General features: G+C 55.0%; 1 long non-coding RNA gene across 3 annotated transcripts in view; it reads left to right on the forward strand.

The window, feature by feature from the left end:
• LOC102164155 overlaps positions 232 to 21,563 on the forward strand; it is a 65,400-nt gene continuing 44,068 nt past the window's right edge. The window contains exons 1-6 of one of the 3 annotated variants that reach the window (XR_002336971.1): positions 232 to 987; positions 2,756 to 2,876; positions 5,877 to 5,978; positions 6,961 to 7,109; positions 14,582 to 15,614; positions 18,266 to 18,411. This is a non-coding gene — a long non-coding RNA (uncharacterized LOC102164155). Of the gene's footprint in view, positions 988 to 1,064; positions 1,273 to 2,755; positions 2,877 to 5,876; positions 5,979 to 6,960; positions 7,110 to 14,581; positions 15,615 to 18,265; positions 18,412 to 21,563 lie in introns of those variants that run through there. The other 2 variants (XR_002336970.1, XR_002336969.1) reach the window with 2 other exon arrangements.

Raw genomic sequence — 21,563 nt, forward strand, 5'->3', positions numbered from 1 at the left:
GTGGTCACGTGGAGCTGCGGCCACTACCCGGAGGAAAGTGCTCGTCCAGGACCAGCAGGCCAGCCAAGCCCCCGCCTGATTCCTGGAGATGGGCCGGGAGGGAGGCGTGGCGCTGCACTGCGGAGACCGGCCTGGTGCCTGGCTTTGTGCTGGTTTCTTTTCTGTCCACGGTGTCATTTACCCTGAGGAGCAACCTTGGGAAGCAGGTAGCACTGGGCTCATTTTTCAGAGGCTCAGACGTGCCTGAGGTCACTGGGCACATCCTGGCGGCCGCGCCCACCGCCCGACTGCAGCATCTGTGATCCTCTCAAGGTCACCCCAGGGCAGAGCTCCGCACCAGCCACTGCTCCCCCTTTGTTATGCTCGAAGGCCGGTCAGCTGGCCCAGGGTTTGGGCTGCCAGGAAAGCCGGCCAGTTCTGGTCAAGGCCAGCCCTGCCCTGCCAGACCATCTCCCAGGCTGCTCTCCAGGGGAGGCCGTAGGCTTGGGGAGCTTGGCGCTGGGCTCTCCCGAGGCTGCAGACGTATCTGGGCTGAAAGCAGACCCTCCCCACCCAGCTTTTTGTGCAAGGGGCCGCTGGGGGCCAGGGCCCTCCCCGTGCCCTGATTCGGACCCTTGCTGGAGCAGATAAAAGCAGCCCCGCAGCCCACCCACCTCGCAGTTGCAAGCGTTGGGGGACAGCTGGTGCGCCCCGATTAAACCGATTCATTTTGCCCGGCGCGGCAGGGCACCGAAGGGCCTCTGGCTGGTGACTGGCACTCTGCGGGGCGCCCGGAACCAATTTCCGGAGGGTGATGGATTTCTTCTCCTTGGCTGCTCTCAAGCTGCGCTTCCTTCTGTGGCGGGGAGCAAAGCACTTTCAGAAGAGCCCGTCTCCTGGGACTGACCCCCGGGGAGGGGGCTTCGGAAGGCAAGTCCCAGCAGCCGGCCCTCGGCCCTTCTGCACGGTGGTGGGGCCGACTGTCCCCTGAGGCCCGAGGGAAGCCAGGTGGGGTGGAGGGGGGTGGAAAGGAGCGGAGGGAGGGTGGGACGGGGGTGGGGGGGCTGAGAGGGGGTGGGAAGCGAGGTGGGCGGGGTCAGGAGTGGGAAATGGGCTGGGGGGGCAGGAGGCCCCCGGACCCCGCCTGCTTGGAGGCTAGTGGTTGTCAACTTTGAGTGCAGGTCAGAATCATCTGGGAGCTTTGAAGATTCTAACGCCAGGAGCCGCCCCCAGAAGTACTGATTTTTAGAGTCCAGGGTGTGGCCCGGGATCCGGATGTTTAGACGTCCCCCGGTGAGTCTAATGCTCTGGACTGAGGCGCTCTCTGTCCTGTAGGTGTGAACAGAATAAGAGTAGATCTGGGAGTTCCCGTCGTGGCGCAGCGGAAATGAATCCGACTAGGAACCATGAGGTTGCGGGTTCGATCCCTGGCCTCGCGCAGTGGGTTAAGGATCCGGCGTTGCCGTGAGCCGTGGTGTAGGTTGCATCCTGCATGGCTGTGGCTGTGGTGTGGGCTGGCAGCTGCAGCTCTGATTATACCCCTAGCCTGGGAACCTCCATGTGCTGAAGGTGTGGCCCCCCAAAAACAACAACAAAAAAAGTAGATCTAGAGAAATAGCCCTGGACAACGAGTGAAGAGATGCTGGGTGTGCCGGTGCAGTCCCTGCCCAGGGCTCGCCTGGGTCTGGCCCAGCCTGGACCTTTGTCTCTCTCTTCACTAGGCTCTTTTACAGCTCGGAGGGGAGAGACGCTGGGCTGTAGAAAATGGAAATCATTCTTGTCCACAATGATGCAAACGGATTTTGTCCTGCAGAGAAACCGTTGGTTTCTGCTGCCTGGAAAATATGACCTCAGCCATTACATTTTATTGCTCTGATGAGCAGTTTTGCATCTATCAGCAAACCCGTTCCAGCGTTCCTGATTGCCTGTATGCATGGCTGGCTTTCAGATGTTCCTTTCAGCTGGGCTTCGTATCTTATTGGGTCCCTCATTCATTAATGGGTTGGAAACAATTACTTACATGTCTCCATTTTATATGTAAAAGTCATGTTTTCAGCTTTTAGGAAATTATCACGCAGCCCCTTCAGGGCCAGCAGGTGCTCTTCCTGCTCCCTCAGCCCCTGCAGGCCCCCGGCCCAGCTGGCTCCACCCCCGGGGCTGCCCCTGCCTGTCTCCCCAGCTCTGCTCAGATGTACTGATGTAAGTTGTTCATAGTATTTATAAATAATTTTAAAACTCCTTCATCTGGAGTTAACCCCTCTTTTCCATTCCTGGTCTTTTACCTTTTTTTCTTGGCTGAAATTTTTCCTAAATTTTTCAAAGAAAAAAACTAGATTTTATTGATGCTGTCTATTGTTTTCTGTTTCACGAATTTTGGTTTGCACCTTTATTATTTCTTTTATCTTACTTTCTTCAGCTTTGTTCTGCTGTCTTTTTTCTTTTTTTGGCCACACCCCACAGCCCACAAAGTTCCAGGGCCAGGGATGGAACTTGTGCCACAGCAGCAACCTGCACCACAGTAGTGACAACACCAGATCCTTAACCCACTGAGCCACCAGGGAACTCCTGTCTTTTTGTTTTTCCCTAGCTTCTTGAATTGCCTGCTTGACTCATCTTTTCCACCCCTTTTTTTGGGGGGGGGGGCTACCCCGTGGCATGTGGAAATTTCCAGGCCAGGGATGGAACCCGATCCATAGCAATGACCAGTGCAGTGACAACACAAGGTCCTTAACCCACTGAGCCACCAGGGAACTCCCTCCACCTATCTTATTACCAGGGGTTTCAGGGCCCTTCTGGACACCTTCACGCTCCTGCAGACTTCCACAGCCCCTCTTCCTACTCTGCTGCCAGCGTTTCTGCCTGCGCCCCGCCCCAGAGGAGGCCACCCACTTAGGCAGGTAAGGGCTGCAGACTTCTTAAGCCACAGCTTTGGAAATCCCAGCATTACTCGGCAGCATCCTATTGTCGACACAAGTCACGGGGCCAGCCCGGGTTCAAGAGAAAGGGAACCAGACTCGAGGTCTTATCAGAGAATGGCAAAGAATTTCCCGTTGTCTTCCATCCAGCACAGCCGTGAAAATACTGTCTCGCTGGTCTGTCTATGCAAAGTTCAAAACAGACAAAAGGAATCTACAGGAGTAACCTCTGAATCGTGGTCGCTTCCGGGGGTCGGGGCTGGGCTTGGACCCAACAGTGATGCAAGGGGTGCTGACCAGACTCTGGCGTTGGGGGGGATGTTGGTTACGTGGGTGCATATACGTTTGACAGAACTCATCAACCTGGACACTTAAGAGCTGTGCGTTTTACTCTATGTAATTACAGTTTATAAGTCAATCAACAGGCAACAATGCACACCCCATAGTTGTATTAGCCTGTTCCCCTCCCCCCCGACACACCACACACCACACACACACACCCCCCAGAGGCAGAGGGGAAGGCATGTTTATTTGGGACGTAGTCTCCGTGCGCAGGAGGGAGGGATGCAGGGACCGGACGGGGAGGAGGGCAGCCCAATGCAAGAGGCCTCATCAGTTTTGCCACCACCGGGGTGACCGGCGCTCCGTTCCACCAGGACCCGCCCAGGAGCCTTGTGAAGTGCGCCTGTGTCTGCCTGGCAGTACCGAGGACAAGTATTTTCCCACTGGCTCCTGCCACCCGTGGGTCCAAGTCGACTTCTTGGCATCAACTCCCTGGTACTTGTGGGTTGCGCATGGGCTCCGGGTTGGCCCCTAGCGATGCTCCTGTATTCACAGCCCCGTGTAGAGCCGGTGTGTTTTAGCACTGGGGCCACAGCAGGGCGGATCCGCCCTCCGTCTGGATGTTACTCCTTTTCGGGAGCAAGCCTTCCCTGGGCCACTCCTCTGTCCTTTCCGCGCAGATGCTTCCAGATAATGGAGCACAAGGCGAGACCAGGAGATCTGCAAACATCCTCTCCGCGCGATCACTTCCCCTTTGCCTCTGGGAGTTGGGAGTGGGGATTGATTGGGAAAGAAGGGAACTTTCTGGGCTCTTCGTTTCGCTCTCTATAGTGATAGAGGCTTGGGGTGCACCGTGTATGAATTTGGCAAAACCCAGCGAGCGTACACTTCAGACCTGAGCATTTCGTTGTGTGTAAATTTTACCTCAAAAGTAAAAAAGTAAATAAATAGAGAGCTCTGGCCAATGATAGGCAGGCGGAGTTGTTTTAGGGGAAGTGAATGAATGATGGCAATTTCATTTGAAATGAATGCATCAAAAATAAGGTGCCTGGGAGTTCCCGCTGTGGCACAGCGGAAATGAATCTGACTAGTAGCCATGAGGTTGCAGGTTCGATCCCTGGCCTCGCTCATTGGGTTAAGGATCCTTCGTGGCTGTGGCTGTGGCGAAGGCCAGCAGCTGTAGCTCCGATTCGAACCCTAGCCTGGGAACCTCCATATGCCACAGAGGCGGCCCTAAAAGCAAAAAAGAAAAAAAGAAGCTGCATGGAGAGATGGGTCTGGAGATGGACAGATCAAGCAAGAGTAGTAAAATTAGTCAAATGCTGATGGTAAGCCTCACTGATAGATACGTGAGTGCTCGCTGCGTGTTGGAGAACGTGCCTAACAAATTCTTGGGAAAAAGGAGTGGGAAATACCTAAATATCTAGCCTGGGGAGGACCCAGCGTGTGCTCACTCTCACCCAGTGGCCATTGCTGTGACGCAGGGAGCAGGACACGCTGGGGACTGATGGAGGCTGGTTCTGAGTCCTCCGGGGTTTGATGTGTTGGTGAGTCAGGGCAGCAGGGAGCTCAACATTGGGAGGCTAATTTTTTTTTTTTTTTTTTTTTTTTTTTTTTTTTTTTGCGTTTTAGGGCCCTACCAGCAGCATAGGGAGCTTCCCAGGCTAGGGGTCTAATTAGAGCTACAGCTGCCGGCCTGCACCACAGCCACAGCCACACCAGATCCGAGCCGCATCTGCGACCTACAGCACAGCTCACGGCAACGCCGGCTCCTTAACCCACCGAGCCAGGCCAGGGATTGAACCTGCAACCTCATGGTTCCTAGTCGGATTCGTTTCTGCTGCGCCACGACGGGAACTCCCTGAGGATGACGCCTTAATCTTACAAAAAAAAAAACTGTTTTGCAGCAACGTACATTGCCTAAATTGTCCACTTGGAAGTCAAGTGTTTTGTTTTTTTTGGTTTGGGATTTTTTTTGTTTGTTTGTTTTTGTTTTTGGCCACTCCCACAGCCTGTGAATATTCCCAGGCAGGGATCGAACCCACACCACAGCAGTGACCAGAACCATAGCAGTGACAACCCTGGATCTTTAACCCGCTGGGCTACCTGGGAACTCCTGGAGGTAGAATTTTAACCTACTCGTGGGGGAGGCTGCGTAAGGAATGAAGAACCCGGATCTGGACTCAGAAGAAGCCAATTTTTAGCTCTGGCTCCCTTCCTTAGGAGCTGGGCTCCCTCGGGCAAGTCACTGAACCTCTCTGTTGCAGTCTTGGCTCTTCACGCGTACTGTGGTACGCCCATCTCCTCGGTGCGGTTAAACGGAACCCTGTCCATTGGAGTTTCTGTCGTGGCTCAGCGGTTAACGAATCCGACTAGGAGCCAGGGGGTTTCAGGTTCGATCCCTGGCCTCACTCAGCAGGTTAAGGATCTGGCGTTGCGGTGAGCTGTGGTGTAAGTCGCAGACGCAGCTCGGATCCCCCGTGGCTATGGCTGTGGCGTAGGCTGCCAGCTGCAGCTCGGATTCAACCCCTTGCCAGGGAACCGCCACATGCCGCGGGTGCAGCCCTAGAAAAGGTAAAAAGACAAAAGCAAAAAAAACCCAAAAAACAAAACAAACAAAAAAACAGAACCCTGTCCATAGCATATTTTGCGCCTGGTGCGAGTAAGTTCTCAGTACATAGTAGTTTTATTCCTCTCCAGATGTGAGTAAAGACAATCGTCCAGAGGTCCCCGATGTTATCAGGGACCCAGTGCAGAAGGACACGAATCGTGGGGGTCTGAACCGAGACGACATCTCATCAGGTGCAGTATTTGTGCCGCTTGGCTATTCGGAGATCCTCCGTGTCCACAGTGCCTCGGCTTCTTGGGTTCTCGGTGGGGCTGGAAAACAAAGCCTGTCCCACCTCGCCTTGTTCTACTGCGTGTCAGTATCACCGGATGATCCGCTGGGTTTCTGTTCGTCTCCCCGGCTTTCAAAACAGCAGCCACAGGACGAGTCATACGTACATGTTTTATAAATTCTCTCTCCCTCCTGTCGATTCCTTGGCAAGCGTCTGATTCCATTATGACACGGAGAATCAACTCGGGGCCGCGGGAGGCTCATTGAGTCTCCGGAATGCCAGGGCATTTATTCATCATTCTCTCCCACGCTGCTTCCAGGCTTGTCACTCAGCACCACAAATACTTAATGGATCCTGGCTCCCTCGGGGCTTCATGTTTCACAACCGGGAGGCTCTGTAGTGGGTCTGCTCCTTCCTGCTTCGAGAAGAACGGGCAGGGGGGTCATGTGAAGGTTTATTCTCCCCTCTCCTCCTGCTCATCTGGAAGGGCTTCGGGACACACAGGACTTATTTATATTCCGACTCTGAAAGACCCTTGCTCCGTGAATGCCTGCTGGGTCATTGAAAATGATGGCCCTCAGAATTTTTCCACTTGCTGTCAGTTTGCATTCAGTTATAGACAATGGCAGCCCTGAAGCTCGACGGCTCCTCTGTGCCCTTGTGAGTCTCTCCAAGGGTTTTCAGAAGCCGTTGTGACTGGCTGGCTCTCCTGCTTACGTGACCCGGTGACGGGCCCGAGGGGGGGTACCCGGGGCCGGAGGAAGAGCCTTTGTGGATGGAGAATGATGGAAGCCCAGAGCCAGGAAGGACTTTGTGTCCTGTTCCAAGTTAATCCCTGAAGGGGCGTTGCCTGTAAGCTTCGCGTACCCATGATGGCCCATCTCTGGGAACCCTGCCTCCCAGGTAATGAGCATTAAGCTAAAATCCCTCTGTTGACCTTGCAGGAAACATCCGGGCCAGGCCCACCTGTGAGTGACGGCAGGTGGAAGAAATGAACACATCCCTCCCCTCCGGACCCCGCCGGCCGGAACCAGGGGATGTTGGACGTGGCTCCTCCCCTCTTAATATAAAAGACGCCTGACCTCTAACGCAGGTAAGATGGTTCTTTGGGACACGAGTCCACCATCGTCTCCGGCTGCATCTGTATGAATAGCTTCGCTATCCCTCGCCCCCCAACTCCTCTCTCGATGTATTGGCCTGTCGAGCAGTGAGCAGCATGAACTTGGACCCAATAATAGCATCTTTCTGTGTATCTTTATGGCTTTTCCATTCTTTCTTTTCTTTCTTTTTTTTGGTCTTTTTGTCTTTTTTTAGGGCCGCACCCATGGCGTATGGAGGTTCCCAGCTAGGGGTCGAATTGGAGCTACAGCTGCTGGCCTACACCACAGCCACGTCAACGTGGGATCTGAACCACATTTGTGACCTACACCACAGCTCACGGCAACGCCGGATCCTTAACCCACTGATGAGGCCGGGATCAAACCCACGTCCTCATGGATGCTAATGGGGTTCGTGAACTGCTGAGCCATGATGGGAATTCCTCCCTTTTTAAAACATTTTTTTTCTTTTTTTATTGCACCTGTGGTTGTTTTCCCAAGTACGTGGAGTAAAAGGCTGAGCCCAGAGACTCTTGAGTCAGAGAGCCCTGCGTTTAAATCCTGGATCTCCATCTGTGGTCAGTGAAATCTTTGCCTCTGATCCTTTACTCACCCCCAGTGTCAGAACTAGAAGTTGCTGCCCTTGAGCGTGACTTTGTGGCCCCTCCCACCCCAGTGGGCAGAGGATGCGGGATGTGGGAGCCTGGTCCAGCCAAGGGCTTCAGAGATGCCATGTCTTTCTGCCCACACGTCCTCCGTCTGGGAGAAGAGTTCCCCCAGAAAGAGGCTCTGCAGCCTGGAGACCCTCCCAGCCAGTCCAGGAAACTGTGAGGGAGAAAAATGAACCTTGGCAGGGTGGGCTCACTTTTCTGGAAAGGACCAGATAATGAATATTTTGGGCCAGCTGTCACTGATGCAGCTTCTCAACCCTGCTGTTGTGGTTCAAAAACAGCCCCAGACACCTCGTAAGCAAACGAGGGAGGCCGTGCTTGTTAACACTTTATGGCCACTGAAATTTGAATGTCACATAATTCTCTCATGTCACAACATATTCCTCTTTGGAGGTTTGTTCTTTTCTTTTGTTTTTGGTTTTTTTTTACCCTTTAAAAATATGAAACCTGGAGTTCCCTGGTAGCTCAGCAGGTTAGGGACCTGGTGTTGTCACTGCTGTGGCTCTGGTTACTACTGTGCCTTGGGTTCAGTCTCTGGCCCGGAAACTCTTGCATGCTGCAAGCACGGTCAGAAATGATAAAAATAAAAGAATTAAACATCGGAAAAGCATTCGTAGCTGTGGGCCATAGATAGATCGGTGGGGGGCTAGGTTTGGCCCCCTGGTTGTGGTTTGATCCCCCCACTAAATCTCAACTTTTTCATTATAAGACACAGGTTACAATAGAATATTTCTCTCAAGGGGGAGTTACCGCCGTGGTGCAGCGGAAACAAATCTGACTAGGAACCACGAGGTTGCAGGTTCAATCCCTGGCCTCGCTCAGTGGGTTAAGAACCTGGCGTTGCTGTGAGCTGTGGTGCAAGTCACAGACACAGCTCGGATCTGGTGTTGCTGTGTCTGTGGTGTAGGCCGGCAGCTGTAGCTCTGATTGTTCCCCTAGGCTGGGAACCTCCATATGCTGTGGGTGCGACCCTAAAAAGCCAAAAAAGAAAAAAGCAAAAAAGAATATTTCTTTCAAGGGAAATGAAATGATGCATAGGGATGGCTTCGATGATAAGTGTTTCATCTATCATGGTTAATTATTATTAATTGGGGTAATCTATTATGATTTTGTTCTGTAAATCTAGTAGAGAGAGGGAGAGGCGCTCTGCTCTTCAGCCCAAACCGAGAGAGGCAGTGATTCCCAAGATCAAACAAGGGGAACTCTGGGGGGTAGCGCTCAGAGTTGGGGTTCCTACCAGGAGAGGCCAGGGGCAGCCCTCCCACCGCCAGCCTGGCTCCCGCAGAGCTGCTCAGTTCCTGCTCTCAGGACAGACTGGGGCCGAGGAGACGTGCAGGGAGCTGGGCCTGGGTCCCTGGAGTATCGCAAATCTATACATCTAGAAGCAGAGGCCTGCTCCCACCCGGAGCATTCTCAGGGCAGGACTCTGGCCGGAGCAGCTGGTGATGCTGGGCCAGGAGGACCATGGTGCAGCTGCCAGGAAGAAAGGAGAGGGAACCCCCCCCAGCCCACAGCTTCCCAGTCCTTCGAAGGCATCGGAGAGGCCCTCATGGACTCCCAAGCTTCCGCATCAATGACAGTGACCCGGGAAGAGGCGGGCACCATGCACTGTTCAGGCCGCCGTTGAGTGACCGCTGGGTGAGGCCCGAGGAGATACGCGGGCGTTTCTTTAAGGGGGCATCCCGGCAGTGGAGATGAGGTCCAGCATGGGTCTGAACAGCACCCTGGGAAACTCGCAGGGGGGTGGTCTCCATGGAAACCACCTGGAGCGCAGGAGCCCCCAGGCCAGATGGTCCAGACCCAGCCAGAGAGAGACGGGCAGCGAGCCCCCGCTCCTCCTGTCTCAGAGCCGGGCTCGGCTGCCGTGGGAGACGGGCGCCCAGGAGCTTGGACCTGAACGCGAGGTAGTGATTTAAACCCAGGAGGCTATGTAATAACTGGGGGCCAGCAGGAAACAGTGGGATCTGCCTGAGTTCTCGGTGGGAGATGGAAAGCAGAATTTGACAGAGTGCGGCTGGCGGCATTGATTAGAGAAAATAAAAAACCACTCTATGTTTATACCCCCGGGTCTGAGGCTGCTCAGTAAACCAGCTAAACAACTGATCACAGGCCTCTCAGGGGCCCTCCGCACAGCTCCCTGCCTGTGGGAAAATGGCACAGGCTTCACCTTTTTGCTGAAGGAGGGGGGAGGAGGAAGGGGGGAGGGGGGAGAGAGAGGGAGGGGGGAGTGGGGGAGCTGCTGGCCTGCACCACAGCCACAACAACACCTGATCCGAGCCCTCTCTGTGACCTACACTGCAGCTCACAGCAACGCCAGATCCTTAGCCCACTGAGCAGAGGCCAGGGATCGAACCCGAATCCTCATGGATACCAGTCGGGTTCGTGACGGCTGAGCCACAGCGGGAACTCTTCTTCTAGTGTTTTAATGGTGCCCCTTTGTGCATTGATAGCTCCGATCTAAAGTGGATTCACTTGTGTGTAAGAAGGGAGGTGAGAGGCATGGTTTCAAAACGAATGTGTATCCCCCCAAATCGTGGGATGTCACAGTTCCCAGCTCCCCCCTCCCTTTCACACCTGAGGGCGATGTTCCCACGGGTAACACAGCCCGTGAGCCTGTGTGGGGCCGCACAGGTGCCTGGCGGGTCGGGAGAGGGGACGGGACACAGGCTCAGAGGTTGGGCTGTTCCCACAGAGACAGTGGCAGAGCTTGGAGGGGCGGCATTTTCCAAGGAAAGCAGCTGAAAGAGCAGAGCACGTGCTAAGAACGTAACTCAGGGTCACGGCCTGGGCTGGGAAGCAGGGACGGGACCGAGAGCCCTCAAGCTCACAGGCTGGTTGGAGGGTGGAGGCGAGAGTGGAGAAGGTTAGTGTCGCAGGTCGTTTGGCCAAATACCACGCGGAAGGACATCCCAACAGCTAGAACAGGTCCGGCTGCAGCCGGGGTCTCATGAGCATTGGTCGGGGGGAGCTGGTGGCAGAAGCAAGAGCGTGGGCTTCGGGGCCTGACATCCTGCCTCCACCCTAGCCCCCCGCCCAGGGACCTTGACCAGCTGACTCCCCTCCCCTAAAAGCCTTTGTAAACTGGAAAGAATTCCTGTCTCCGGGGCTGTTCCGAGGATTAGCTGAGAGCGTCTGCAAAGCTTGAGGCCTGGTGCCCTGGGCCTGGGAGAGGCTCATAGGCTCCTTAATTTCTCTGCCCCTCCCTCTGCTTTGGATTCCACCAGAGGGATGCAGCGACCAGAACCCAGATCCACACACGTCTTCAGGTGAAGCAGGTTTAAAGGCCTCCCAGGTGCTTACTCTCAAGGGTGGGGTGGGCGCTTTGGGCTGTAAGCGGGGCTTCTCTAGGAGGCCCACCCTGGAGGGCACGGAGCCCCTTCAGTACCTCTGCACCCCCTTCCTTGGGTGCCACGCGTCTGTAGCAGGTGCTTGTTGTCTGCGGCTCCCAGGGGGGGGGCCTGTGACTGCAGGAAAGAACCACGGGGTCTGAAACTCCGCCTGCAGGACCATGGGGACTTCAGGAGCCACCACGCCACCCGTTGGCTGGAGCAGCGTCATTCCCACGGGGACTCACCTCCTGACACACGACAGAAGGGGCTTGCTGGGGCTCCTCCTCAGCTCTGAGTATCACTCGGCGGGAAAATGTGGGTCCCCACCTGCACGTGTCAAATCCCCACGGGGTCCAAGAGCCAGCTCTCGAAATCACCTTGTAGCTCCGAGAACCCAAGTCACCTCTTCCTTGTTATTTTGCTAGATTGCGCCAGAAAGAGGTGAGAGAGAGAGACCGACAGAGCGGATGGGGGAAAGAGACGGACAGTACGAAGGAAGGACCCTCAAGATAAGAAAATAATTCGGAGTCCCGTTTTTGTCTCTCTAGAGGTTCTCATTTTTCAGGCTGCCACAGGGACGCTGGTGGATGTCAGCTCTCGCGTGCAAACCCATTCTCCCCGATCCCACAGCGCCTGGGCCCCGTGACAGCCTGAGTATGGGGACGTGTCACCCATTTGTCCTTCTGACCAGGCTCCTGCCACACACCACCCATCAGCCATGGTTGGGGGGAGCAGTGTTTTCAGCCCCCCCCCACGTGCCTTCTCTCTCCACCTGCTCCACGTGCCTCTGCAGACAGGATGTGGTGGGAGGGGCCCCCGTTGGGCCCCTTTGCCTCCTCCGTCCCTTTGCCTTGGGTGTCTCTGGGGTCCTTCGAGCTTAGACTGTCCTGAGGCTGATGACCTTAGAATGACTTCCAGTGACCCCCGTCAAGTTGTTCTGGAATTCTCCTTTATTCTGGTGGGGAGGCGGGGGCGGAACAAAGGGGGACAGGGGAGCTGAGCCTCCAGGCCCTCTGATTCCGCACTTCAAGGGCGCAAAGGAAGAGGAACCGGGGAAGCAGAGTGGTCAGGCTGGCTTCTGCAGATGATGGGGGAATGAGGACGCAGGTGCTGCGGGGGCGCTGGGGGAGGCATGGCGTGGGGAGGGGCGCCTGTGGGCCAGGTGCACCAGGGACCCTCGTGCCTCCCCTGCCTCTGCGTCTCCTACCCGCTTCCTGCCAAACCTCTTTGTCCCCCCCCGTCCCCCCCCCCACGGAGTCCGTACGGTGGCTGTAGCAGCCTGCGTGGGAGGGGGTTATCGGTCCACAGCGCGCCAGCCACTGGCATCTTTTATGGGATTCGAAACCGTGGCGAGAGGAGGGACATTTTTCTGCTGAGCTTCCCCCAGGAGAGAGAGAGGGAAAAAAAAAAAAAAAAAGAGGAATGGGAGAGATGAAAAGCCTTTTTCCTCCTTCTCAAATTGGAACCGGACTTCAGATGAAAATGCTGCACCTTGAGGGTTGTGATAAGATGGAGAAAACCGCTCTCGAAGCGTCTGAGGCAGCGTCTCTCTCTTATCTTCTGTGTCCATGTCCGCGGGAGATGGCGTTTTCCACTGATGGAGCAAACCCAGAACGGGGAACAAAAGCCGTCTTTAAAATCCGGTCTCTGAGAACATTAGCCCACGTTTTAAAGTGTTTAATTTCAAGGCTTCAACACTTTCCTTTTTTATTTTTATGTTTTTTTAAAAAAGGAATCCATGAGGCAAAACTGTGGGGAGAAAACAAGAGGCTGTCAATTAGTGCAGCCTTGCTGGCTGGCCCAACTGCTCATCTTTTGTTAAAGCTGTCAGTGCGTTTTTCCAAGTCACTGGGCTTCCTGGATGCCATATATTTAGTTCCCTGGAACATTCCACAGATAGGTGCATTGGTTTTTTTTTTTTTTTTTTTGTTTTTGCTTGTCTTTTGCATTTTTAGGGCTGCGCCCATGGTACATGGAGATTCCCAGGCTAGGGGTCGAATCGGAGCTGCAGCTACTGGCCTACACCACAGCTCACGGCAACGCCGGATCCTTAACCCACTGAGCGAGGCCAGGGATTGAACCCACAACCTCATGGTTCCTAGCTGGATTCATTTCCACTGTGCCATGATGGGAACTCCGTCTCGGCTGCTTTTCAATAGCGTTTCTTTGGCGCCTGTGGATGGCCCAGGGAGGGTGCCAGCCCGTGCTCTCTCCGACAGGGTGACACTCGGCTCACCTGGCAGCCTTCCTGGCAGACGTTCATCAGAGAAATGGGTCACTGGCGATCATGGGTTGACCTGTGTCCATCCTTAGGCCCCCCAGATTCATATATCGAAGCCCTAACCCCTAGCACCTCAGCATGTGACCTTACTGGGAGGGAGGCATTGCAGATGTAACCAGCAGAGGTCGTGACCTAATAACCCGGTGTGACCAGTGTCCTTATGAAAAGGAGAAATTTGGGCACAGAGACATGCCCAGAGGAAAGATGCCACCCAAAAACCAAGGGGAGACACCTGGAGGAGGTTCTCCCACCAGCCTTAGCACCAGTCCTGCTGACACCTTATTTTCAGACTTTGGCCTCCAGGACCAGGTGACAACGTTCCCACTGCTTAAGCTGCAGGTCCGTGGTGACTTTGTTACAGACACAGAAACCCTGACTTCATAGGAGAAGCCCCTGTGTGGGCTAGAGCATGCAGGAGGCAGCCTCAGCGTCCCTGCATGGCTGAGCATACACCTGCTTTTGGGGGTGGGGTCAGCTTTTTTTTTTTTTTTTCTCCTGCTGTGCCCGTGGCATGCGGACATTCCCAGGCCAGGGATTGAACTCTTGCTCCACCAGTGACAGCGCCAGGTCCTTAATCTGCTGAGCCACCAGGGAACTCCGGGGTCAGCTTTCCTTAGCCCTGTTTTCGAGCCTCTCCTCCCTCACCCTCACCCACCTGATCTCCCCGTGGGACCATCAGTCCAGGAGGCCAGGTAGGGGCGAGAGGAGTCTGCCGTCTGGTTCTGCTCCTTGAGCGCCAGCTCCTGTCCGCCACCAGGCCCTACTCTGGCCACCCTAGAGGTGCTGGGTGTCTCAGCCGAGCTGTCCTCTTCCCCAAGGCTCTCAGACCCATGGGAGTAAAACTTTTCCTTAACAAACTAAAAGGCTGACCCCTTGACCCAGGAAGTCTGGCTTTCTAGAACATTTTTGGTTTTTGTTTTTGCTTTTAGGGCCGCACCCACAGCCTATGGGAGGTCCCAGGCTAGGAAGTTGAATGGGCGCTGTAGCCACCAGCCTACACCACAGCCACAGCCACATGGGGTCCAAACCACATCCGCGACCCACACCACAGCTCACAGCCAAGCCAGATCCCCGACCCACTAAGCAAGGCCAGGGATCCCACGCGCAGCCTCATGGATACTAGTCGGATTCGTTTCCGCTGTGCCACAGTGGGGACTCCCCTGGACTTTTTTTTTTTTTGCATTCAGATCAATTGGTCACGTCTCCCTCAGAGGCCTTCCTGGACCAGTTGGGCGGCGGGAGCATCTTCTGACCTTGAGAAGCGGGCTGAGGGACTAGAGCCTGTCTGGGCTGATCCCAGGAGAGGCGCAACAGCTGGCGCCTGACTGCCTGCACCTGCTGGGGGGTGGGGGCGGGTGGACGCTGGAGACGGATCTGGGGACACTTAATGGGGTAGAGAGCACTCCACAGCCTTTTAAGGGGAGGAGGTGACAGGGCTGATGGAAGTGATTTCCAATCTGAACAAGGCCAGACGTGACCACCGTTTGGAGGTGGCAGCCCGCAAACCCAGCACGGAGGGTCCGAAGTGAACGCGAATCCCCCTAAAACCAAGTCCCTCTGCGGAGTTTATGATTCCAACACCTGTTCCCCTCAACACGGAGGCGCATCAAAGAAAAGGGGGCGTGGAAACCAAGCAGGACCAAGCCTTTCTGTGTCCCCCGTTCCTGGATTGCAGGGACAAGGCTTCAGCCTCCAAGACCTTCCCTGAGTTCCAAAGAGCAGATTCAAACCATTAGTAATTAGGCCAGGAAGGGGATGCTGAAGCGATGGAGGAGCCCCCAAGAAACAATAAAGCAGCATTAAAGCAGGGCCCTTACTACGGCTGTGAGTTTTTCTACCCAGGGGGAGGACGGGACCTCCAGGCTGAGCACAAGCACGTGGACCCAGGCTGGGTGGAACCGGAAGCCTGATGACCACGCTTCCCAAGCACCGCCCTCTTACCCCCACCAACTCATCAGAAGACGGCCACACACCTGCAGCCCATCTCCCAGATTTTGCCTATAAAACCTCTTCCCTGAAACCCCACGGGGAGTTTGGGCGTTGAGCGCACAGACTGTCGGTTCTCCTTGCTCAGCCCTTGCAGCAAACTTTCTCTGCTCCGAACGCTGGCGTTTTGGTTTGGCCTCACTGCGTGGTGGGCAGGCAAACTGGATAGCCCCAGGCTTAGGTAGGGCTGCGGCGGTGGACGCCAGCCAGTGGAGACCTGGTCTCGACTCCCAGGTAGGAAGGGAACCCGGGTACCGGGGGCTCTGTCTCTGCGGGCTGCTGTGGGCTCAGTTGTGTCCCCCATTCTGTCCTAACCCCTGACACCTGTAAGTGTGCAATAGTCACTGCAGATACAACTGCACTAAGATGGGAAGACACCTGAGGAGGGGGGTGGGTTAGGGCCCTGGTCCAGTGACTGGCGTTCTTGGAAAAGGAGAAGGAACTCGGACGCACACCCACCAGAGGCCAAGGCTGGAGGGCTGCCCCCACCAGCCCGGGAACACTGAGGGCAGCTGGTCACCACCAGGAGCTGGGAGAGCTGCCGGGATAGATGCTCCCTCGGGGGCCCCAGAGGGAACCAGTGCTTCTGAAACCTTGAGTTTGGACTTCTGGCCTCCGGAGCTGGGAGAGAGAGTTTCCGTTGTTTGGAGCTGCTCTGTGTGGCCACTTGTTACTGCAGCCCCAGGACACGACCACGCGGGCCTCCAGTGTGCAGAGCTCCAGGTCTGTCTCCATCAACAACCCGGCTGTGGGTCCCGGCTCTGTTCTCCAGAGGAGGACACTGAGGGTGTGAGTGGGCTGCAGAGTGCCCATCTGAACCCCGGCCGCCTGACTGCTCAGGGGGCCTGCCCAGGGCAGAGAGAACCCCTCTCACCCCAGGATGCAAACCCATTTGGCCATCTTCTCTGTACCAGCTTCCCACCCCTGCTCCCTGGCCTGGGCAGGGCCAGCCCGCTCCCTTCCGCAGGCTGCCTGGCACAACCTCTAGACTCAGGGGGTAGAGGGGCGCAGAAGGGTGGAGCCTCGGTGCCCAAGCAAAGGCTACGCCCACCCTCGTAGGGTGAGAAGCCTTCCCGGGCAGAACAGCAGGCTGTCTCGCCACAGACACCCTTGTGTAGCACGCCAGGGCCACACCCAGCCTATGACTTTCTGGAGGGCTGGGCCCCGAGTTTGCCCCGTGGAGGTCTGAGGTCAGACCAGGCTAAACTCTCCAGCATCCTTTTAAAGCCACAGAGAATTCTGGTTGCCCCGAGAACCTGAAATGCGGGCCCCTATTCTGGAACACTCCTGGTACCAGGTCTGGGAAGCCACTAGATGGCAGTAAAGACCAAGCCTGGACCAAGTCTAGCGGAGAAGGCATGGGGGAGGGGGACCCAGAGGAAGGTCTATGGGGGAGGGTGTAGCTGTGTGGCCTGTGTTAGAGACCCGGGGAGCAAAAGGGTCCCTGTGTGGTGAGCCCAGTGGTTGGACCCAGAGGAACCTCTTGCTTAGAAGGATGTCCCTTGGGGCCCCCCCTGGACCCTCCAACTTGAAGCCTTCCTCTGGGTGTCAGGGCCAGAGGCTGCTTGGCCAGGTGGCACCCAAGTATGTATCAGGCCAAGGAGACCCCAGGAGATGGGGCGAGGGGTGCATGGCTGAAGGCCACTGGCCTTGGGGAGAAGCCCGGCACCACGCCTACCAGATTAGCCGGTGGCTGACTCCTGCTGGGTCACTTACCAGCCCCTGTGAACTGGGGGGCAAGGACAATATCTTCCGGGTAGAGTCACGTGAGACAGTGCCTGGCGCTCCGTCCAGCCCAGAACACGTGCTGTTCGTTGTCAGCATCACACCCGCTGCTTCATCCTAATTGTTCTCAGTGGTGCGGGGTGATCCTGGGCAGGTGGGTCAAGTGTGAATAAGACAGTGAGGCCAGAGTTGACCCACCTGAGTGCATGGACCCACGGGACATGCGAAGCCCAGCTTTGAATGGCTCGTGGTCAACCTGGCCTCATAGATCCCGTCCCAGGGTGGCCCCCTCCCACGGATCACTCGGGGTGTCTTCAGATGTACCCGCACTCCCCGCCGACTGTCAGGGACACCCCACGTGCCAAGGGCCTCTCAGGCGGGGTTTCTGTCTGCCGTCACACAAAGTCAAGGCCAAGGGAGCAAGCCCAAAGCTGGACACCGTTCTCTGGGCCAGGCTGAGAGTGGGAGCCACTGTGTGAGGAGGAGGGATGGGGACGGGGTGGAAGAAGGGGCACGGGGCGGGGGCTGGCAGGGGAGAAACTCCGGAGAGAAAGGCGGCGGGTGGCTCTGCAGGGTTGGTTAATGGGGCTGAGCAGTGCCGCGCAGGGCGGGTGCAGCCTGGAGGGCCCTTGCTGGGCTCGAGGGAGGTGTTGCTTGGTTCTCTTGGGCGGGGCGGGGGGGGACCCTGGGAAATGCTCACGGGTTAGGACAGGGGCCTGAGTGTCCTCTCTCTGTGGAGCGTTTGCCGTCAGCAAGTGAAGGGCTCCTGGTCGTGCCGAACACCGTGTCCTGTCTCCACTTCCCGTACCCCAGACACGATCCTTCCAGATTTGTTAGTTCGTGCAAATCTTCGGGAACCTCTGGAGAAGCATCAATTACCGTTTGCCGGCAAGCCTGGCTGTGTTCTGTTTCCCCAAGTTAAAATCACAACCATCCTGTAAGAGGCTTCGTGGGCTCTTTGGACCTGATGTTGGCAGTGATGAAAAGGCACCAGGGAAGCTTAGTGAAGACATTTTAGTTCTTAAAAATTAAATACGACAATAATAGCTAACATTCGTCAAGTGCATGCAATGAACCAAGCATTTTGTGTGTGTTACTTAATTTAATTAGAAATGACCCTTCGAGATAGGGATTTAAACGACAAAACTCCTGTCTTACAGATGAAGACACTGAGGTTCAGAGAGGCTCAGAGTCCTGTGCGGTGCCACAAATCCAGAGCGTCTCAGAGCCGGGGTTCAAGGCTCAGGTGAGCCCATCTGCAAGAAAGATACTGGACACATGTGCCAAAGCCCCCGCTGGACATGAGGTGAGGCGTCGCGGTTGTCGCGAGGAAGGGGTCAGAGAAAAGGCTTTGGGTTGCAAAGATTTTGCTCCAGGTGCAATTGTACTTCCCCCAAGTGCGTGAAAAGAGCTCTGTGGGTAAGACAGTCAGGGGTATGCCAGGCGAAGGAAAGTGGGACAGTTTCTAGCGGCAAGGGTTCCTGGAGAGCCAGCGTGGGTCTCTGAGAAAGGAGGGAGGAAGGACCCTGCTGAAGTGGTTCTGAAGGCTCTTTGATCGTAGAAGTCTCTTCACCATCATGTGCAGAGGGGCTTGGGTTCCAAAGGACACGCTTGGGGAAATTCTGCTCCATTGGAATCTGGGGACTCAAACGGATAAGAGTCCTCCCACTCCTGGAACATTTGGCGACGTTCGTTTCATGGTGTGCAGTGAGAGCTTTGTTCTCTGCTCCTGGAAGGTCACCTCTGAGCCCTTGGAAGGTCCCACCTGATAAGAGTGCCTCTGTTGACCTGGGGACCTCGGCCAGCCAGGTGATCTGTGCCAATGATGTGATTTGGTTGAGGGGGGAGCTTGGGCCACTGATGGGAGCTTGACCTCTGGAGGGGCTGCAGCCCAAGGTCGGCCACGTGGACAGTCAGATACATCTGTGTGACTGAGACCCAGGGAAAAGTGGGCACCAAAGCTCTGGGGAGCGTCTCCGGTTGGCAGTGTTCCGTGTGTGTGGTAGCCCGTGGTTGCTGGGAGAATGAAGGGCTGTCCACATGACCCCACCGCAGCAGGAACCTGGATGTTCATGCCTGGTTTGCCCCAGACGCCGCCCCAGGTGCCTCTGCTTAGTGCTGATTTCAACCTGCGTCCTGCTGCTGTAATAAACCGTAACTCTGAGTAGAACAAATTTTTTTGTTTTCTCCCCAAGTCTTGTGAGTCCTTCGAGGGAAGGATCCAACCTGAAGGTGGTCTCAGGGACTTCCACGCTTTGCATATAACAAAAGGAACATTGCAGGTGTAATTAGACATCTTAAAATAGGGAGACTGTTTGGGATTTACTGCTGAGGGGCGGGGGTCACATGAGCCCTTAAAATTGGAGAACTTTTTTCAGCTGAAGCTGGAAGAGGAAGCAGAGGGACTTGAAGTGCGGCGGGCACTGTACCTGCCAGTGTTGGAGGGGGGCATGTGGAAAGCATGGGTCCTCTAAGAGCAAAGACGGGCCCCAGCCGACAGCCAGAGAGGCGGTGGGACGCTCTGTCCTACAGCTTCACAGAACTGAACTTGGCAAAGACCAAAATGATCTTGGAAACGGCTTCTTCCCAGAACTTTCTGATCAGGCTGACCCCTTGATTTTTGCCCTTAAAAACCTGGAGCAGAGAACCTAACAGACCCACCCGGCCTTCAGGCCTACGAGCCAATGAATGTGTTGCTTAAGCTGCTCAATTCCTGGCAGTTTGTTACAGTGGAATAGGAGATTAGTACACTCGCCCTTCATGCATTTTTTTTCTTCCCATTCCTGTCTTCTAGATCAAACTGCATGTTCTCTGGCCCCCTTGTCCCATCCTGGGGCGTCTCCAGGGCCTGCCGTGCCTGGCCTCGGCTCCCAGGATGAGACACGAGTGCCAAAGCTCAGAGGTCCTTCGGAAATTTTTAGTATAAAACCAGGTCTTTGAAGCACGGAGGGAGCGGCGGGAGGCAGGGAGGATGTGCTTGGCCCAACAGAAGCTATTTTAAATTTGAACACAAAGATTCCAAATCTAGAAGCCTCTCCAGCACATAGACTGCATGTTAAAGTTGCCTAAATGTAATTATCTGGCTTTATGCTTCGTTAAAGAAACCAGACACAAGAGAGTCCATTCTGTGTGATGCCATTCCTGTGACATTCTAGAATAGGCCAAGCTAATCTATGGGACAGAAATCAGAGGAGGGGTTGTGACTGGGGTGGGAGCGGGAGGGAGGCACGGACTGAGAAAGGACATGAGGGAATATTCTGGAGGGAGAGAGGTGTTCTAAATTTTGGTAGGCATGTGGGATACACTGGGGTATGTATTTGTCAAAAATTATCCAGTTGTATACTTCGGAGGTTCATTTCAATATATGTAAATTATGCTTTGGTTAAAATTAGAAAATTAGAATAATTGCTTAGAAAAAAATAACTGCGTACTGTGAATTAGGCCTTGTCCTTTAGAGGAAAGGAGTTACAGCTCTAGATAAAAGGAATTTCTCCTGGAGTTCCCTGGTGGCTCAATGGGTTAAGGATCAAAATATATATGGTCCCTGCTACGGCTTGGGTCACTGCTGTGGCGTGGGTTCAATCTTCTGCATGCAGCCAAAACCAATTTCTCTCTAGAACTTTGTACATTTGCGCCCCCCTCCCCATTTATTTATTTATTTATTTTTGGTCTTTTTGTCTTTTTAGGGCTGCACCCATGGCATATGGAGGTTCCCAGGCTAGGGGTCTAATCAGAGCTGTTGCGGCTGCGTTCTCTGCCAGAGCCACAGCAACGTGGGATCTGAGCTGCGTCTGTGACCTACACCACAGCTCACGGCAACGCCGGATCCCCAACCCACTGAGCAAAGCCAGGGATCAAACCCGCAACCTCATGGTTCCTAGTTGGATTCATTTCCACTGTGCCACGATGGGAACTCCCCATTTTTTATTTTTAAATGCATTAAAAACTGTGCTAGTCTCCGTTGCTGTGCAGATTTCAAAGTGCACGGAATGCAGTAAGTTTCATTTTTGATTTAAAAAAAGAAAATATAGGAGTTCCCGTCGTGGCGCAGTGGTTAACGAATCCGACTAGGAACCATGAGGTTGCGGGTTCGGTCCCTGCCCTTGCTCAGTGGGTTAACGATCCGGCGTTGCCGTGAGCTGTGGTGTAGGTTGCAGACGCGGCTCGGATCCCGCATTGCTGTGGCTCTGGCGTAGGCCGGTGGCTACAGCTCCGATTAGACCCCTAGTCTGGGAACCTTCATATGCCGCGGGAGCGGCCCAAGAAATAGCAACAACAACAAAAAAAGACAAAAGACAAATATATATATATATATATGTATATTTAAAGCACACCTTTCAATGGGCAGCTTGGCTCTGGGGTTCAGAGGTGATGGGCAGACGTTGATCTTTGTCTGCCCCCCATCCCCGTGGCCCTGACCGTATGGGAAGCTCATCAGGGTGTGATGAACTGGGAAAG

This window comes from Sus scrofa, chromosome 12, assembly GCF_000003025.6.
Source record: "Sus scrofa isolate TJ Tabasco breed Duroc chromosome 12, Sscrofa11.1, whole genome shotgun sequence".
Classification (NCBI taxonomy): domain Eukaryota; kingdom Metazoa; phylum Chordata; class Mammalia; order Artiodactyla; family Suidae; genus Sus; species Sus scrofa.